Raw genomic sequence first — 18977 nt, forward strand, 5'->3', positions numbered from 1 at the left:
TTTCTCCACTGAAGGTGTTGCATCATGGAAGCTGCCCAGGCTCCTGGAACTGACCACCATGCTCGGTCGACTGACCACTGGGGATGGCCGCCATGTCTGCGACTGGCTCAGGACGTCGCGGGGCAGCTGGCGGTGCTTGCGGTACTTGCGGCGGCCTCTGTGGCATCGGTGCTTGCGGCGGGCTCTGTGGCAGCGGTGCTGGCAGCGGGCTCTGTGGCAGCGGTGCTGGCGGCGGGCTCTGTGGCAGCGGTGCTGGCGGCGGGCTCTGTGGCATCGGTGCTGGCGGCGGGCTCTGTGGTGGCGGGCTCTGTGGTGGCGGTGCTGGTGGCGGGCTCTGTGGTGGCGGTGCTGGTGGCGGGCTCAGTGGCGGCAATGCTGGTGGTGGGCTCAGGGACTGTGGTGCTGGTGACGGTGCATGTGGCGGTCTTCTCCGCCGTACCGGTTGGCGTCAACGTGGACAGAAGGTGTGACACTGGTCCCATAGTCAGTGACACCATGCCCTCTCCTGACCTGCCCTTGATTTTCTGGCCCTTCCCCACCTTGGATGGGGGTGCAGCTGTCTTGCCACTATGCCCTTTTGTTTTCCCTGAGCCCTTGGTGGCAGGTGTTTTCGCCTTCTCCCTCTGGGATGTAGGCAACCTTTTTACTTTCGCAGGTGGCGGAATGTCCTTGCCCTCGCTCTGTGGCACACTGGCTGCCCTGGTGACTGGCGCACTCCAAAAGCCCTCTGTTGTTGGGACCACTGTGCCTGGTGATGTGGTGTCTTAGGTGCTGGGTTGGGACCTGGAAAGCCTGGCCCTAGGGGACGGACGGGGAGGGGGGAGGTGTAGGGAAGAGGTCAATGTTAGCCAGGAAAATCTTTTGACACACTGGGACGGGTAGATGGAGTGGGTTTGGGAGTGGAGGAAGAGGTAGTGGTTGTAGGAGGTGCACGATTGCTGAATTTGGGTGAAGGTGCATGGGCTGGAGGCTGTTGTGAGGTGGATGGCTGTTGGGTGGGTGTGTGCCTGCGTTTGTGTACTTTGGGAGGAGGGCTCACAGACACACTGGTAGAGGACACAGGGGATGTGTGAATGGTAGTGGGGGTGGTGAGGGCACGTGAGCGGTGTGTGGTGATGGGCGTGCTGGTGATGGAGGTAGTGGCTGAAGATGTGCATTCAGGTGTGAGTGGAGACGAGACAAAGAGGGAGGAGGGGGACACAGTGGAGGCAGTGGATGTTGGTATGCCTGCATGGGAATGATGCTTGTGTGAGTGCCTGTGGGATGTGTGGTGCTTATGTTTGCCAGAGCCACCCTTGTGTGATGAGGTGTGTGCATGCTGGTCTGATGGTGTGCTTGGGATAGGCTGAGATACAGGGGATTTTGTCTGGGTGGAGGAAGTTGGAGGGGAGAGGCTGGACACAGGGACAATGGCTGCCATCAGTGCTGAGGCCAGAGCCTGAAATACTCTCTGTTGGGCTGCCTGGCCAGAATGAATGCCCTCCAGGTATGCATTTGTTTGTTGCAAATACCTCCCAACACCATGGATGGCATTCACAATGGTAGATTGCCCAACAGTGAGGGATCTCAGGAGGTCAATAGCCTCCTCACTGAGGGAAGCAGGGCTGACTGGGGCAGGGCCTGAGGTGCCTTGGGCAAAGGAGATGCCCACCCTCCTGGGTGAGCAGCCACGGGACACACGCTGAGGGGCTGCTGGGAGGGCGGTGCTGGTTGGGGGGGTGGCATCTGTACCTGTTGATGCGGGGGGCACAGAGGGGCCTGCCACTGCAAGAGAGCTCCTATCAGAGGAGGAGTCGCCGTCGCTGATGTCACCTCCTGTCCCTGCTGTGGAGCTCCCCTGGCCCTCCATCCCACTGGTGGCTTCAGACTCCACTGTCTCGCCCTCCAGGGCCAAGTGGGATGCAGCTCCCTCCTGCTCCAGGGCCACTGCTCCTCCGCCTGATAATGCTATTGCACACAAGAACAGGGCGACCACAAAAAGGGGGGGGAGACAGAAGAAAGACATGTTCAGTGCATGCATTACCACTACCGTTGGCGGACACTACAGACACAGCAGCCCTCTGCACTACGCCATGCACTTAGAGTTCCTAGATTAATCACATGCCCGTGGGGTACAAGGCCTATGCCCGATTGCTGCACACATGGAAGTCACAGGAACCTGACTAGGTGTAGATGGCTCTTAGCACTGGTGGGGTCGGGGTGCCACATAGCCTGCCTCACAAAGGGCCCTTGCATACAAAGCTCGCCCTGGCCTAGGGTAACCCACTGCCCACCTCCCCCACCTAGACACCTTGTAATGCGCGCAGAGTCAGATGGATGTGACGGTACTCACCCCCTTGTGGCTGCTGTGATGCCCTCAAGTGCCTATCCAGCTCCGGATACGCCACCGCCAGGATCCGGAACATCAGGGGGGTCATGGTGCGACGGGCACCCCTCCCAAGTTGGGAGGCCATCCCCAGCTGGGCCTCTGCCATCTTCTTGCTCCAGCGGTGAATGTCCTCCCATCTTTTACGGCAGTGGGTGCTTCGTCTATGGTGGACCCCCAGGGACGGGACATCCTTGGTGATGGCACACCAAATATCCTTCTTCTGGTGGGCTCTGACCTAGAGGAATAGTACAGGGGAAAAGGAAAAACTTCAACCATCCGGACCGTCACAGTCATTGGTCCACGTTCCCACCCTTGCCCTGACGCACATACACTCACTGTCCGCACATGCAGGCCTCAGTCCCCCCCCCCATGTATCTTCCATCCACACCACTCCAAACAGGCATTGCCCATGCAGCATGCTCACAGTGTACTCACCTGTTTGTCTGGAGGACCGTAGAGTAGCGTGTACTGGGGGAGGACCCCATCCACTAACTTCTCCAACTCCTCCGAAGTGAAGGCAGGGGCCCTTTCCCCAGACACATGAGCCATTGTCGCTTCCAGACTGAGGTCACAGCAGCACTTGCAGTGTAGGTCCTCTCCTGTCGAAGGTCAGATATCAAGTGAGTGAACAGACAGAAAATGGCGGTCACGTCCGCGGCGGTGCGTACCGTCACCGCCAGCGTACATCGTCATTGGCTCCTGGAACCCATTGGGTCCAATGTTAACCAATGCAGGATTGCGCTGCGGTCTTCGACCACCTACCGCGACGGTGTAGAACGCCAGCGCAGTTACCTCATATCCCCTTGTCCCACCTTACAGGTCAGGCAGCCGCCATTTCAGGGGGCCACATGGCATTAATATTAACTGCGTCACACCTATCTAGACCTTGCATACACACAGTTACAGGCACATTGCGGATTTACAAATGTTTGCCAATGACATGTAGTAATACCTCAGTGTTGGCTAACTCTCTGCTCTGTGTTTTCCTCCATAGGGCACGTCCGCTGGGGCAGGTGGTGAGATGGTGGCATCCTCCGGTGTACAGACCGCTGGTGAACCTGTCGAGAATGGAAGAGAGACACGTAATAGACACCTACAGATTTGATCGTGCAACAATCCATAAACTGTGTGCCCAGTTGGAGCCAGACCTGATGTCAGCAATCCGCCGTCCCACAGGAATCCCACCCTCTAGTGCAGGTCCTCTCAGTACTCCATTTCCTGGCAAGTGGGTCTTTTCAAACATTGCATCAGGGATGTCCCAGCCTATGTTCTCAAACGTGTTGTCCAGAGTGTTGTCTGCCCTGCTTAAACACATGCACAGCTACATCGTTTTCCCTCAGGTGGAGGATTTGCCTACAGTGAAAGGTGACTTCTATGCCCTGGGACATATCCCCAACATCATAGGTTCCATTGATGGGACACATGTGGCCTTGGTACCCCCCGCAGGAGTGAATAGGTGTACAGAAACCGGAAGAGCTACCATTCAATGAATGTGCAGATGGTGTGTTTGGCCGACCAGTACATCTCCCATGTGAATGCCAAGTTTCCAGGCTCAGTGCATGACGCTTACATTCTGAGGAATAGCAGCATCCCTTATGTGATGGGGCAACTCCAGAGGCACCGTGTGTGGCTAATAGGTGAGGACAAGGAACCTATACCCTGTGAATAGTTGTCTGGGTCTGGGGTTGTCCCTAAGGGTTAGTGTGTGTCTAACAGACTCTGGGTACCCCAACCTTTCATCGCTACTGACCCCCATGAGAAATCCCAGGACAAGGGCAGAGGAACACTACAATGAGGCACATGGGCGAACTAGGAGAGTGATCGAAAGGACCTTCGGCCTCCTGAAGGCCAGGTTCCGGTGCCTCCATATGACAGGTGGTTCTCTCTACTACTCACCAAAGAAGGTGTGCCAGATCATCGTGGCCTGCTGTATGCTGCACAACCTGGCTTTGCGACAACAGGTGCCTTTTCTGCAGGAGGATGGTCCAGATGGGGGTCCTGTGGCAGCTGTGGATCCTGTGGACAGTGAAGAAGAGGAGGCAGAAGAAGAGGATATTGACAACAGAAACAATGTTATCCAGCAATACTTCCAGTGAGACACAGGTAAGAAGATGTCACTGCCTCACACCTCTCATACAATTGTTAGACCCATCATATGTCTGTCACTTTCACCCAGTGTATGGACCTTGACTTGTCACTTTGCCTTTCCATTTCACAGATGTGGGTCTCACTGTGTGACCTCTGCTATATTACCTCATGGACTAGAGCTGTGTTACGTTGGTATGTTGACAATACAATCGACATTGCTATATTACATAGTTATTGCAAATACACATTTGTGAAAGCACAGATTGGCTCCAGCTTGTTTTGTGATTCAGGGGTGTTTATTTCAGTGCTAAATAGTGGAGGGGGTTGTAAAATGGGCAGGGGTGATGGTGGAGGATTGTCCATGGCAGAGTCCAGTCTATTTGTTTCACAGGTGCATTGTCCAAAGGGGCATAGGAAGTGGAGCTAGGGCAGTTGATGGATGGACAGGGTGACGAAGTGGGACAGAAGAATGACATTCAGGGGGGTTTCATTTCCTGGCGGGGGTCTTGGCATTGTTCTCTGTCTTTGTCCTGGATCTCAGGGACAGTTTGCGGGGTGGTTCTCCATCTGCAAGGGGTGGGGTGCTGGTGCCTTGGTCCTGTGGCGGTGCCTCCTGTCCACTAGCGCCGGCGGAGGTGGTGGGCTGTTCATCATCCAGGCTAGTGTCAGGGGCCCCTTGTTGTGCCACAGTGTCCCTCCTGGTGTTCACAAGGTCCTTCAGCACCCCTACAATGGTGACCAGGGTGGTGTTGATGGACTTAAGCTCCTCCCTGATCCCCAGATACTGTTCCTCCTGCAGCCGCTGGGTCTCCTGAAACTTGGCCAGTACCGTTGCCATTGTCTCCTGGGAATGATGGTACGCTCCCATGGTGTTGGAGAGGACCTCGTGGAGAGTGGGCTCCCTGGGCCTGTCCTTCCCCTGTCGCACAGCAGTCCTCCCAGTTCTCCTGTTTTCCTGTGCCTCTGTCCCTTGAACCGTGTGCCCACTGCCACTGCCCCCAGGTCCCTGATTTTCTTGGGGTGGTGGGTTTGCCTGGGTTCCCTGTAGTGGTGGACACACTGCTGCCTGACGTGTCCTGGGGACAGAGGGATGGGCCCGCTGGGTGGGTGCTGTGCTGGTGTTTCCTGAGGGGGGAGGCTCTGTGGTGGCTTGTGTCAGTGTCAGGGGAACCAACTGTCCCGAGGTCCCAGATGGGCCGGGCTGGTCATCTTGATCCAGTTGGACAGAGCTGCTGTCATCACTGTGGGCCACTTCTGTGGGGGGAGTGGACATGTCTGGAATCTCCTGTCCGGTAACGTTGGGTAGGGGTCCTGCAGGGGTTTAAAGGCATGATTTTAGCATCTGTGTGTGCCATTGTGTACAATGGGAGGGTGACCCTGTACTCCAGTGCTTGCATTCTTGTGTGGGACCTTGTGTGATAATTGGTTTGGGGATCTATGTGGGTATCTTTAGTGAACATGCTATGATGATGGGTGTCCATGCTTTTGTGTTGCATGCAGGGCTTGGTGTTGGGATGTGTGGGTTGTGATAGTGGGACATTTGTGAGGTGTTGGAATGATGGGGGTGAGGGTGAGGGTGGGGTATGTGATAGCATGCAGGTAGGGTGGGGGATGTAATAGTTAAGATTTGATTTACCATTCCTCCTGCTACTCCTGCGAGGCCCACAGGATGCAGTATAGCCAAGACCTGCTCCTCCCATGTTGTTAGTTGTGGGGGAGGAGGTAGTCCTCTGAACTGCAATCTGGTGTCTTGAGACCACGGAACGCACCTTCCCCCGTGAGTCGTTCCACCTCTTCCTGATGTCATCCCGTGTTCTTGGATGCTGTCCCACTGTGTTGATCCTGTCTACAATTCTGCGCCATAGCTCCATCTTCCTAACTATGGAGGTGTGCTGCACCTGTGATCCGAAAAGCTGTGGCTCTGCCCGGACGATTTCCTCAACCATGACTCTGAGCTCCTCCTCAGAGAACCTGGGGTATCTTTGCGGTGCCATGGTGTGGTGTTGGTGATGTGTGAGGTGGTGTCGGTTGTGATGTGTGAGGGGATGTGTTTGTGTGTGTTGTCTGAGGTGCGTGGATGTTGTGAGTGATGGTGTTGTGTGCCTGTGGATGCTAGTGTTGTTGACGGTGGTGTCTGTCTTTGGCCTTCTTTCTGAATTTTTGGTAGTAAGGGTTTTTGGGTGATGTTGGGGTGTGTTTTATATTGGATTGGGTGTGTGGGAGTGGTGTGTGTATGTGTATCAGGTGTGTGTATTTTGATTTCTCCAATGTAGTTGTGTTTTGTAAATGTGTGTGTATTTTGAGCTCGGCGGTGTGTACCACCAATGGAATACCGCGGTTGAAAGACCGCCGCGTGGATTCGTGGGTCGTGATAGTGTGGGCGTATTCCTGTTGGCATGACGGCGGAGCTTTTGTTATAGCCAGTTTATCACTGACCTTTGGTGTGGCGGACTTGTGTGGGTGTCTGGATTTTGGCAGATTCCGGGCTGTGGGTCGTAATAGCTGTAGCGGAATTCCGCCGCCGCAGCAGTGTGTTGGCGGTCTTGTGCACCACGGTAAGCGGGATTTACTGCCAATGTTGTAATGAGGGCCTTAGTCTCTAATAAGGTATGTAAACTCACTACCTCGGACTGTTGAGGTCCTGAGCACACGGGATGAGAGGGGGAGGAGAGCTGAGCCCGCCAGTATTAATGCTGAGAGGAGGAGAAGTGAGTTGTTGGATTCAGAGCTGAGACCATGTAAATCAGCAACAGATGACAGCCACGGAGGGGAGTGCATGGCCATCTTGGGCCAGCCAAACACACATGCGCAGTAGGCTATCTCCAGCCCGGCAACTTAGTTGCCGGGCTGGAGGGAGCCTGCACAGGCTCCCAGTCTGTCTGAGCAGCTTCAGGACTGGCCGCTTGTGCCTGCAGCTGGAGCGATGAGGGACAGAGGTACGTTTTTTAAATTTATTTATTTATTTTTCTTTTTTTCTTTTTTTTATTAAATGTTCCTCCCGCCCTTCCCCACATGCCGCACCCGCCCCACCCCTTTAAATAGGAGCAAGCTGCGACTGCTGCTCTTTAAATGCAGGCACAACCAACTCAGTAGTCAGCACAGCTCCCCCCACCTTAGTGCAAGTCCAAGGGCACAATTCAGTTGCTGAATCCTTGATGCAGTGCACTTTTAGGTGCACTGAGAGTCACCAGATAGAAAATGGGTGACCACAAGGTCCTGACAGGGGACTACAGACCATATGGCAGACTTTACTATAAGTTTCCAGTATGTCTATTGAAACACTTCCCAATACCTTCTCCGAAGTGTATTGTGGCATTCTCTAATTTCTCAAAATGGAAATTAGATAAAATTTAGTTAAGGTTTTGCTAATGAAAACCACCAAAATGACAAAAAGAGCTACCCCACCACGATTTTTAGAGGAACTTCCCTTTCTTAAAACTGTGGCCAAATGAGTACTCTTCATGCAGGGTAAACTGTGACATCCTGAGGAATATAGAACATGTTTAAAAACCTGTCAGAACTCTGTTCCATAAGAGACATGGGATCAGGTGTAGGATGAGTCAAGTTTGGAGAATTTGTAATGGGGAAGTGGAAACTGTGAAATACTTGAACACAAGAATGCTAACCTTGTACCGGCTTGCACCTTTAACTCAATTCCTGATTTCAAGACACTTAAATAGCAGAAGAAATATAGTCAGTATTTAAAGGGGTAACAAACATGGAGATGACACCTGGCAATGTGGTGTTAGTTGTTGTTGCTCTCAATGTCATACTAGTTCACACCAATTATAGTATCCACCACGATTTTGTTTTTTCACGTCTTTTCTTACATCCCTAGGTTTTCTTCTTGTATCCTACTGCTCTCTGTATGGTCTGTTATACCCCCTGGTATGCTCTCTTAAAGTTGATCCATCAGCCCCTGTCTGGTATAATATGTGGTGGCGTCTAGGGACTTCCGACTGCTATTACTGGCTGTAGAGAGTTCATCACAGCATCATCTACCACCGACACTAGTAAGCCTGAATCTAGGATCCACCACTGCTACATTCCATCAAACAGTACCCTCATACTCACTCGTGGTTTCCCAGTTCATTGCAGCCAATGTCGCTGCAGCGAATCCCAAACCTCCTATCAGTGAGTCCTTTGGTACAACTGAGCAGAGTCCAGCCCGAGAATCAACTTTAGTCTGCGTTCCTCTCCCTTCCCAGTCTGTCACCAGATTACTTTTGCGAGAGAGTAGTCCGCATTGCTCATTAGTTGTGAAATGGCGAGGGTTTTTTGCTGGTCTGCACACCAGGGATCTGACAGTTTGTCAGGACCATGTACTGGTCAGAAAGTCCAGTCCAAGCAATGGCACTGCCCATTACAAAATTTATAAGCATTGCAAGCATTTTTGTTAAATCATACCAACCCAATGTCCCTGCCTCCTGTGATTTCCACTTCTCCCTCCTAAAGTATGGAATTGGTGGATTTTAGAAGTGGCAGTGTCACTGAAAATCTGAGTAGCCGGGGAACATCTACCCTTTGTAGTGTTCTTAACCTCCCCCCTCTGGATATGTTTGGAGGAGATCTACATAGATTTCAGCTATTTCTAGTACAACGTAATTTGCGCTTTATGGCTCACCCACAGCAATTCCCTAGTGAATCCACCAAGACTGCCTTTGTAATCTTGTACCTAACAAAGGCCCACCTTACCTGGGGAATACCTTTAAAAAAACAATTCTTGGCTTTCACAGTGTGTCAGTTCCTCAATCAATTTCATGTACTTTTTGGAAAACTGCACCTTACTGAAGCAGATCATGCCAGATTATTTACACTCAAACAAGATAATCAGGAGTTGCTAAGCTATATTGTGCAGTTTCAGCAATTGGTGTCAGAAGATGCATGGGCTAATGAGGTGGGCATGGCTGCCATTTACCTGGGGCTTAGCGTGGAATTGAATGGCGCATGGCCTTTGTGGTGAACCAGCCTCCCACAGCTACAACTTTGTTGGACTTTTACAATAGAGGACACACCTCATTTAAAGACCAATAAAACATAGAGACAAAATTATTCTCCTCGTTCTTAGTGACTAGCTTATTTGAAGGCCTAGAAGTACAGACTAATCAAGAAGAGTCAGTGCAGGTGGGAAGAGCAAGGAAATCTTTGGAAGCAGAACGACTAAAAAGGGGAAAAAGGCAGTGCTCTACCTTTATTGTGGAAAAATAGACCATTTTGTTCTATCTTGCCGCAATTGTCAGAAAAATGATTGGCTCATCCCTGATTTAATGACCGGGAATTAGCAGAGTTATTACTGAACTGCGTGTTACTGATACAGCAAGCTTTTTTTTTTTTTTTTTTACAAATCCTGTTAGGTACCCCAGTGAGGCTTGATCACTGTAGTTTCATTATTAGGTTCTCAGGCTTCAGGCTGCTTTATGGATCACAAGTTCCAAAATACAGATTCCTGTTAACAAGTAGGAGACACCAGAGGAGATTAGTGGCTTTGATGGAACACCACTGCCGTCCTGCAGTCAATACTGAAAACAAACTCAGTATTGATCAATTATTAACCATCCATTATTTTATCATTAATGCACAGGCATTTCCCATCGTCCTCGGAATGACCTTGCTCTGACATTAGGAAAGTCCATGCATTATGTTTCCTCAATATACTGTTCAGAACATTGCTTTCAAGCACCACCCAAGAACAGTACCCAATTGTTGCCCTGTTTTGTTTTGCAAAAAACTACTCCAAAATCAGAGATGGATATAAAAAAAGGCAATTTAATTCCACACCCTTAGAGTTTACGGATGTCTTCTCTAAAAAGGCACCAACAACCTTCCTTCACATCAGAAGTACGACTGAATCATCAAATTCATGCCAGGGAAACCCATCCCTCATGGAAGAATATATCCTTTAACAGTCTTGGAAGGGTGAGATCCTATGACAATACCTGCACAATAATCTCAAGAAAGGCTTCAGTAGGCATTCAACATCACCTGCTGCTACATCATCTTTTAAGTTCCAAAGTGAATGAGGGGTGCAAGTCATGCATTGATTACAGAGAACTAAATGACATCACAATCAGGAACTGAGTTCACCTTCCATCTTATTTATTTGCTGGATCAAGTCAGGACTTCTACATTTTTCTCCAAACTCGATCTACTAGAATATGAGAAGAGGATGAATTGAAGAAGGACTTTAACGCACAATATGATCACTTCAAGGTATTTTCCAAATAGCCAATGAGCAAACACATTTCCCATCCAACAGCAGATGTACTGCTGCTAGAATGACCAGGCTGTGCCCCATGACTGAATTATGCACGATACTCTGAATTTGATCTAAAAAGCAAAAAGACCAGTCCTTCTGGAACTCCCTGTTCTTGAGCACCCAAATATAAAGACAAATCAAAGGAATCTGAGTGCTGAACATTATAGCTACTCACGTCACCAGTGTGAAGAAAATGTCCCTAAAATAGAACTGACATCGATAATCTTGGGAACGGGAGGGACATTTTTTCGCACTTTCCTACCTTTGACACAGACCCTAAGACCTTCTAACAGTGATTCTGGTTTAAATAAAGGACCTACAAGGGAATTCTGGACTTGGGAAACAACATCCCTAGAATCATAGTATATTGGTATAATAGATCAGAAGTATAAGAAACTCCAATGCAATTAAACCGCAAATCAGAGGATGAACCAGGAATGTTGCAAGTGGAGGGCCATTCCTTCTATTTGTCAATAGAATAGGATGTTAGAATGAGCCACAATTCTGCCCAGGTAAATTTTATAAACTTTAACTTAGCAAAGATAGCCACTTTCCCTGGAGCTATATTTGCTGCTACAAATGCTTGATTTGTTCTGAACCAGTTTTTTCCTTAACAAGTTGAAATTAATCTCATGATGGTAGCTTCTGTTTTTGAATGCCAAATATCTGAAGGCCTGTATATGGGGATTTTGCATATCTGTAACATCAATTCCTGGTTGATTGTCTATCTATAATGTAATATGCTGGCTTTCTGTTACCCCAATGGCTTTTGTGTCATTTACATTATCCTGTAACTTGGACTGTGCATGTAAGTCACCGTCACTGGCTCTCCAGTACATGGAAAACAATGAGGTTGTATGCAAACCTTAAAAAAATTACCTGTTTTGTGTTTATACTCCGGCAGCCTGGTTCACAAAACTTTTTTTCTGTGCATACTTCAAATCTATTTGTTAAATCCTTGAGGGAAAATCAGAGAATCATTATGGGATCAGGTGCTGTGGGACGAGAATGCACATTGGCATTGAGCCTGAGTTCTGCCTGAGTGAGCTCTCTCCTTTTGCTGGCCATCTCACTGCCTGACAGATGTGTGCCTGTGTATGTTTACTTAGCCCAGTTTAAAGAAACCCTCACTCTGATAAATGATGTGATGCAACATCTCCCCAAATAACAACTTGTCAAAACTTTGTCCTTAAATGTAAGTGCTGGAATAAGGGAAGTCTAACGGGCAACTGAGAGCTACAATCTGGACCTTCTTTGAGGGTCATTATATCACTTATTTTACAACATCTATCACGATCCCAGCTTTGGTCTATTGCCATGAGCTTGGTCCTGGTGACTGGTACTGAAGACTCTTTCTGGATACTTTCCTTTTCATTCATGGTAGCTATGCGCTATATAGGACAAATAAACTAAACTAAATTCTTGTACCAGGGATGTTACAGCTCAAAGAAGCGCATCTGTGATTATCCATGTTGTGGTTATCTGTTGGTCCTCCCATCTCTTGTCATGTCCATATTAAGCGTGTTCCATGGTGTGAGAACCTTAAAAATTCAAAGGTAGCTAGAGGGATGAAGAAGCATGGAAACTGGTTTAACGTGCTACAGATTGCAAACTGGTTATGTGGATGCAAAGAAATTTGCTGAATTTAAATCTAGGGTGTGCCGAACTCAAAAGTCCATTTCTTCTAGATCATTTTATCTCTCATCCTAAATTTTTTGAACTTCTAACATTTCAAGCGACTGTAGCATCTCCTCATGTGGAAGTTACCATGGAGCCTTGGCAACATGTTACAGTTAAGACATGTGTTTCAACTGCCATGGGGAACGTTTGTCTTGGCTGTTGTGAAATAGCTAGTTATGTGATCACGGAATTGGCATAGTCCTCATGAAACAGGCGTAAGCTACACTCGGTCCAACAGATTTAAAGGTCTAAATTAGAGCACTTGGATTTCTGCTAAATACTAAAAATACATTTTCACTGTGCCTGGGTTACCCCATGTTGTATAAATGCCAGACTATCCATATGTAGGTACCCCTTGCTGTATAACTGCCTGACTATCCACCTGTGAAGAAGCTAAAAGGGAAAGCAGTATTTTGCAATTAGTTCTAAAGGCAAATATATTTGTGGAGTTTATACCAAGAAAAACCTTCTTGAGGTAGTGTAACTGACCTATTTCAATGTACCTGATGGCCGAAGGGAATTTTAGATCCAGGGAGCTGTCAACTGGTAGCATATACCGGTTGCGAAATGGACAGGACGGGCTACTTTTAATATAAAAGTCTGTCATGAGTCAGTAATTCCACATAACTGTGTCTTTTTCTGTATTAGAGTTGGTTAAAGGCCAGGGAAGGGCCAAGGTATGTTTCATTTACATTTTTCGGGAGCTTTTACTTTCTCTGGGGCTCCGGAGCACCCAATTCGCAAAAAAATGGTTGAGAACATCACTTTAGGTGTTAAAGGAGCATATGATTCCACTTTACAATGGCTTGCAACTTACTCCCAGAAGAGGCAGGCTGTGCTCTCTTCCCACAGAAAGAGGGTGAGGGGAGGCACTCAGTTTAAATCTGCTCTAGACACAGAGTACCGAAGCCACGAGGTACTCTGGTTCGCAATAGTGAGGATAGATGGACCACTTCAAGGCAGCACTAAGGTGTGCGCCTCTGTATTTCAATAGAACAACACTTTAATATACAGATTTCTAATTATTAGCGCCAAGAAGCTGCATTGGCTATGACTACTACACGTTACACCACTTCCCACAGTAATGTATGTTTCTAGCTCTGTCTGAGGTGGGTGCTGGTGTCCTGCCACAGTTCCCCCTTCTGGAGGAAGTGTAGATGCGACATTTGCCCCCACTCCTACACTTGGGTGGGAAGAAATAGAGACATGGCTCCCCTTTAAAATACAAGGAGGGCCTGGGGGGGGTGAGGGAGGGGGTATGTTGCTGATTACTTGTTCTTCGTCAGCATTGCAGGTTTGTGAGATGGGAAGTTTGAAGGGCGGAGCTGCAGTTTCTATTGCTCGGCTGAGGACGTTTGTAGACAGGGATTGTCCTTGTGTTGTCGGCAGTGCTTAATTTGTGCTTGTTGTTTCCGGTGCTGACCACCGGCACTTATTTTTGAGAGCCGGAGCTTACTCTTCTGCCTCAATCATTTGCTGCGAACAAAAGACACATATGGGGAAGACGGAGGAAGGGAAAAACGAAAAAGCGTCACAAAGGGAGAAAGTAGAAAGCTGCAGGATGAGCTGAAGGGGCAGGGAGTGGCTTTATATGGATTGAAGGGCCCGAGATGGCTTCAGGATTACGCTGCCTCTGTATCCGTGTTCGCACAGTTAATTGCAGCAGCCTCGTGTTTAAGAGGAGGGCTTTGGGCACTGGCACCTTTTTATTTACAAATTAAGCACTGGTTGTCGGATTACTGTTACAGGAAGGGTGAATAACAACTGGATGCTGGATCTCTCACTTTATTATGTCTGTGTTGTATGTGCTTCAGACTGGAGACAGCCCAATGCTACCTGCCCTGAGAAGCATTACTGTTAACACAAATTCACCACAACAGGCTGTCTTCCTTTGACCCACCCTGATCATCAGAAGGAAAGGAGGGGAGCATTTCAAGCACAATCTTTAAAAAAAAAACAACAACATTCATAATTTGTGGTTTCCTTCCATTGGTTTTACGGGAAAATGAAACCATATTTAGTTAACTATATTTACCTGGTGGGGGATGGTGGTGTGTGTGAATGCTCGGGTTCACATGGTGTACGGTGGTATTGCAACACGTGTAAATAATGTTGTTTCCTTCTACACTTTTTGTATGCCATCTCAGAAAGCCTCCACAATATTCCTAAAAACCCTGCACGAAAAACAAACTTTGACCTAAAACATCCTGTTGTTGACTCCTTTTTCTTTTAAATTACTTCTCCGTTTTTTTCATACACTACATCCCTCTGCTGTCTGAGTACTGCCACCTCAATGTCACATTCATGGGTGCCTTAATCACCATTATAGTATCTTTGCAAATTGCCCACACTGTGCTTCAAAGTACACAACGTCTCCATTAAAAGTCATACTCCCTGCAACCTAACAATACATAGGGGGTCATTCTGACCTCGGCGGTAAAAGGCTCTTACCGCCGGTCAGAAGACCGCCATTCTACCGCCGCGGCCGCGGTAAACCGCCACGGTCATTCCGACCCACAACTGCCAAACCGCCAAAAACCCGACATCCACGGAAGGCCGCCTCATCAGCGGTCAGCGATAAACTGGCGATGACCAAACCTCCACCGTCACGCCAACACAAACACGCCCATGCCATTACGACCCACGAATCCACGCGGCGGTCATTTAACCGCGGTATTCCATTGGCGGTACACACCGCCGCGGTCAAAATACACACCCAGCTCCAAAACACTGCCACATTGGACAATTAGAAATACACACACCTGATACACATACAAACACCACTCCCACACATCCAATCAACTATAAAACACACACCCACATCACCCACAAACCCCCACTACTAGAAATTCGAAGAGAAGGCGAGAGAGAGAGAGAGAGCACAGCTATCGAAAACCCCAACACACAGAGGAAAACAAAGGATCGTCGACAGGGTCAACGCTGTGGGACAGCATCCCAGAAACCGGGAAGACATCCGAAAGCACTGGAACGACCTACGGGGGAAGGTGCGGTCGATGGTGTCAAGACACAACATCGCTGTGCAGAAGACTGGCGGCGGACCCCCACCCACTCCACCCGAATTCACAGCATGGGAGCAAGAGGTCTTGAACATCCTGCATCCTGAGGGCCTCGCTGGAGTAGGCGGAGGAATGGACTCTGGTAAGTCTAATCCCAACTACTTCACCCCCCCAACCACCAGCATGCCAACCCACACCCCCACCCTCACCCCCAACCCCCCAGCACACATCCTCCCTGCCAATGTCTCACCAGCACAACCCACCCAACACAACACCAATCCCTGAATGCCAACACAAACCATGGACACCCATCACCTAAGCATGACCACTGCACATACCCATCCCCCCCCACAAACCACCCTCACAACTCCTCCCACAAGGGAATGCCAGCACTCGGGGACAAGGGCACCCACAAATCGCATGCCATGGCACACACAGAAGCAATAACCATACTCTTTTACCCCTGCAGGGCCCGAACGCCAACACACCGGCCAGGAGGGTCCAGATTTGTCCATCCCGCCCCCAGAACAGGCCCCTATCATGACAGCAGCTCTGTCGACCTAGAACCTGATGACCAGCCCGGACCATCGGGGACCTCTGGACAGTCGGTTCCCCACACACAGACACAGGCCACAGCAGACCCAACCCCCTCTGGGAATACCAGCACAGCTCCCACCCAGCGGGCCCATGCCTCTGTCTCCAGGACGCGTCAATCAGCGGTGTGTCCGCCACTATAGGGCACCCAGGCTGACCCACCACCCCAACAACAACAGGGACCTGGGGGCAGTGGTAGTGGGCACACCGTCCAGGGGACAGAGGCCCGGGGAAACAGGGGAACTGGGAGGGCTGCTGTGCGAGAGGGGGTTGACCGGCCCAGGGAACCCACTCTCCAAGAGGCCCTCACCACCATCATGGGAGCATACCACCACTCCCAGGAGACGATGGCGACGGTACTGGCCAGGTTCCAGGAGATCCAGGCACAGCAGGAGGAACGGTACATGGGGTTCAGAGACGAACTCAGGAACATCGGTACCGCAATGGGGACCATCGTCCTGGCCCTCAACCAGATAGTCACCACATTGCGGGACCATGTGGCACCCCAAAGGGCCCCTGTCACTAGCCTGGACGACGAACAGCCTACCACCTCCGCCGGCGCTAGTGGACAGGAGGCCCCCACACAACGACAGGCCACCAGAACCCCACCTCCTGCTGAAGATCAACCACCCCGCAAGCGGAACCTGAGATCACACAAGAAGACAGAGTAGGATGCCAAGACCCCCGCCAGCATAAGATACCCCCTGATGTCATCCCACTGTCCCACATTGTCACCCTGTCCAACCTTGAACTGCCCCTGCTCCATCCTTCCACAGGCATATGGACAATGCACCTGTGCTACTGAGAACTGGACTCTGCCATGGACATTACTCCACCCCCACCCATCACCGTTTTACTATCATGGACCTATATGCAGCACTTCAAATAAATCACCAATTGCACTTCAAATTTCAGGAGTCTGCTTGTATTCTTTACAAATGTATTGCACATAACGGTGCAATAATGTTCAGTTACATTGTGATGACAACATACCAATGTCAATAAGCATTAGTCCATGGGCAAACAAAGCAGAAGTCATGGTGTGGGTCATACAGCTCTGAAAAGGGAAGGGAAAGTCAAAAATCAGTTAAAAGGAACTGGGGGGAAACACAGAAAGTAGAGATGCAGGAGGCCAGAAGTAAATGTAAAATGGCGTGGGTGATTCTTACCTGTGTGCTACTGAAAATACTGTTGTATAACTGTGTCCCTGTTGTCCGTGTCGTCCCCGTCGTCTTCCTCCTCTTCTCTCTCCACAGGCTCCACAGCTGCTACAACACCACCATCTGGACCATCCTCCTGCAGGAAAGGCACCTGGCGTCGCAATGCAAGATTGTGAAGCATACAGCAGGCCACGATGATATGACACACCTTCTTTGGTGAGTACATTAGGGATCCACCTGTCATATGCAGGCACCTAAACCTGGCCTTCAGGTCCCTGAAGGTCCGTTCTATAATCCTCCTAGTTCGCCCATGTGCCTCATTGTACCGTTCCTCTGCCCTGGTCCGGGGATTCCTCACTGGGGTCAATAGCCAAGGCAGGTTGGGGTAACCAGAGTCACCTATTAGCCACACACGGTGTCTCTGTAGCTGTTCCATCACATAAGGGATGCTGCTATTTCGCATGACATACGCGTCATGCACTGACCCAAGGAACTTGGCATTTAGATGGGAGATGTACTGGTCAGCCAAACAGACCACCTGGACATTCATCGAATGGTAATTTTTTCTATTTCTGTACACCTGCTCATTGTCTTTTGGGGGTACTAAAGCCACATGGGTCCCATCAATGGCACCAATGATGTTGGGGATATGTCCAAGGGCTTAGAAATCACCCTTCACAGTGGCCAAATCACCCTCCTCAGGGAAAACAATGTATCTCCGCATGTATTTCATCAGGGCAGACAACACTCTGGACAAAACCTTAGAAAACATAGGCTGAGACATCCCTGATGACATGGCCACTGTTGTCTGAAAAGACCCACTTGCCAAAAAATGGAGTACTGACAGAACCTGCACCAGAGGGGGAATCCCTGTGGGTTGGCGGATGGGGGACATCAGGTCTGGCTCCAGCTGGGCACACAGTTCATGTATAGTGGCTCGGTCAAGTCGGTATCGAAGTATAATATGTCGTTCTTCCATTGTCGACAGGTCCACCAGCGGTCGGTACACGGGAGGATTCATCCTTCTCCTCGCAAGTCCCAGCGGACGGTGCCTAGGAAGGACAACATGGAGCACAGAGTCAAGCAACCCACAGGTTCGTTCACACAGCTTGCACAGTACACGAATCGCTATGCATGGAACGGCTTGTATGAGTGGCAATGCAAGGCCTAGGCCTGTGTGACGCAGTAGAAATCATGCCATGTGGGGCCTTGAAATGGCGGCTGCCTGACCTGTGAAGTGTGACAGTGGGATATGAGGTCACTGCTCTGGCGTGGCACACCGTGGCGGTAGGCGGTCGAAGACCGCGGCGCAAAGCAGCATTGGTTAACATTGAACCCTATGGGTCTCAGGAGCCAATGACGATGTGCGCCGGCGGTCGCGGTACGCACCGCCGCGGGCGTGACCGCCATTTTCTATCTGCTTAATCACTCGAGACCTGATCATCCACAGGAGAGGACCTATACTGCAAGTGCTGCTGTGACCTCGGTCTGGAAGAGACAATGGCTGCTCACTTCAGAAGAGTTGGAGAAACTTGTGGATGGGGTCCTGCCCCAGTATGCGCTACTCTACGGTCCTCCAGACCAACAGGTAAGTACACTGGGTGCACGTTGAATGGGCTATGCCTGGGTTGTGTATGGTGGATGTAAGATGGTGGGGTGGGGAGCGAATGAGGAGTGCAAGGCACGACAGATGAGAGCATGTGCCACATGACAGGGTTGGGGAGGGGGGGGCAATCACATCTAACATGCAGAAAAATGTTGAAATCTCCTTTCCCACCCTGTACATGTCAAATAGGTCAGCGCCCATCAGAAAG

The sequence above is a fragment of the Pleurodeles waltl genome, chromosome 6 (genome assembly GCF_031143425.1).
Source record: "Pleurodeles waltl isolate 20211129_DDA chromosome 6, aPleWal1.hap1.20221129, whole genome shotgun sequence".
In the NCBI taxonomy this organism is placed as follows: Eukaryota; Metazoa; Chordata; class Amphibia; order Caudata; family Salamandridae; genus Pleurodeles; species Pleurodeles waltl.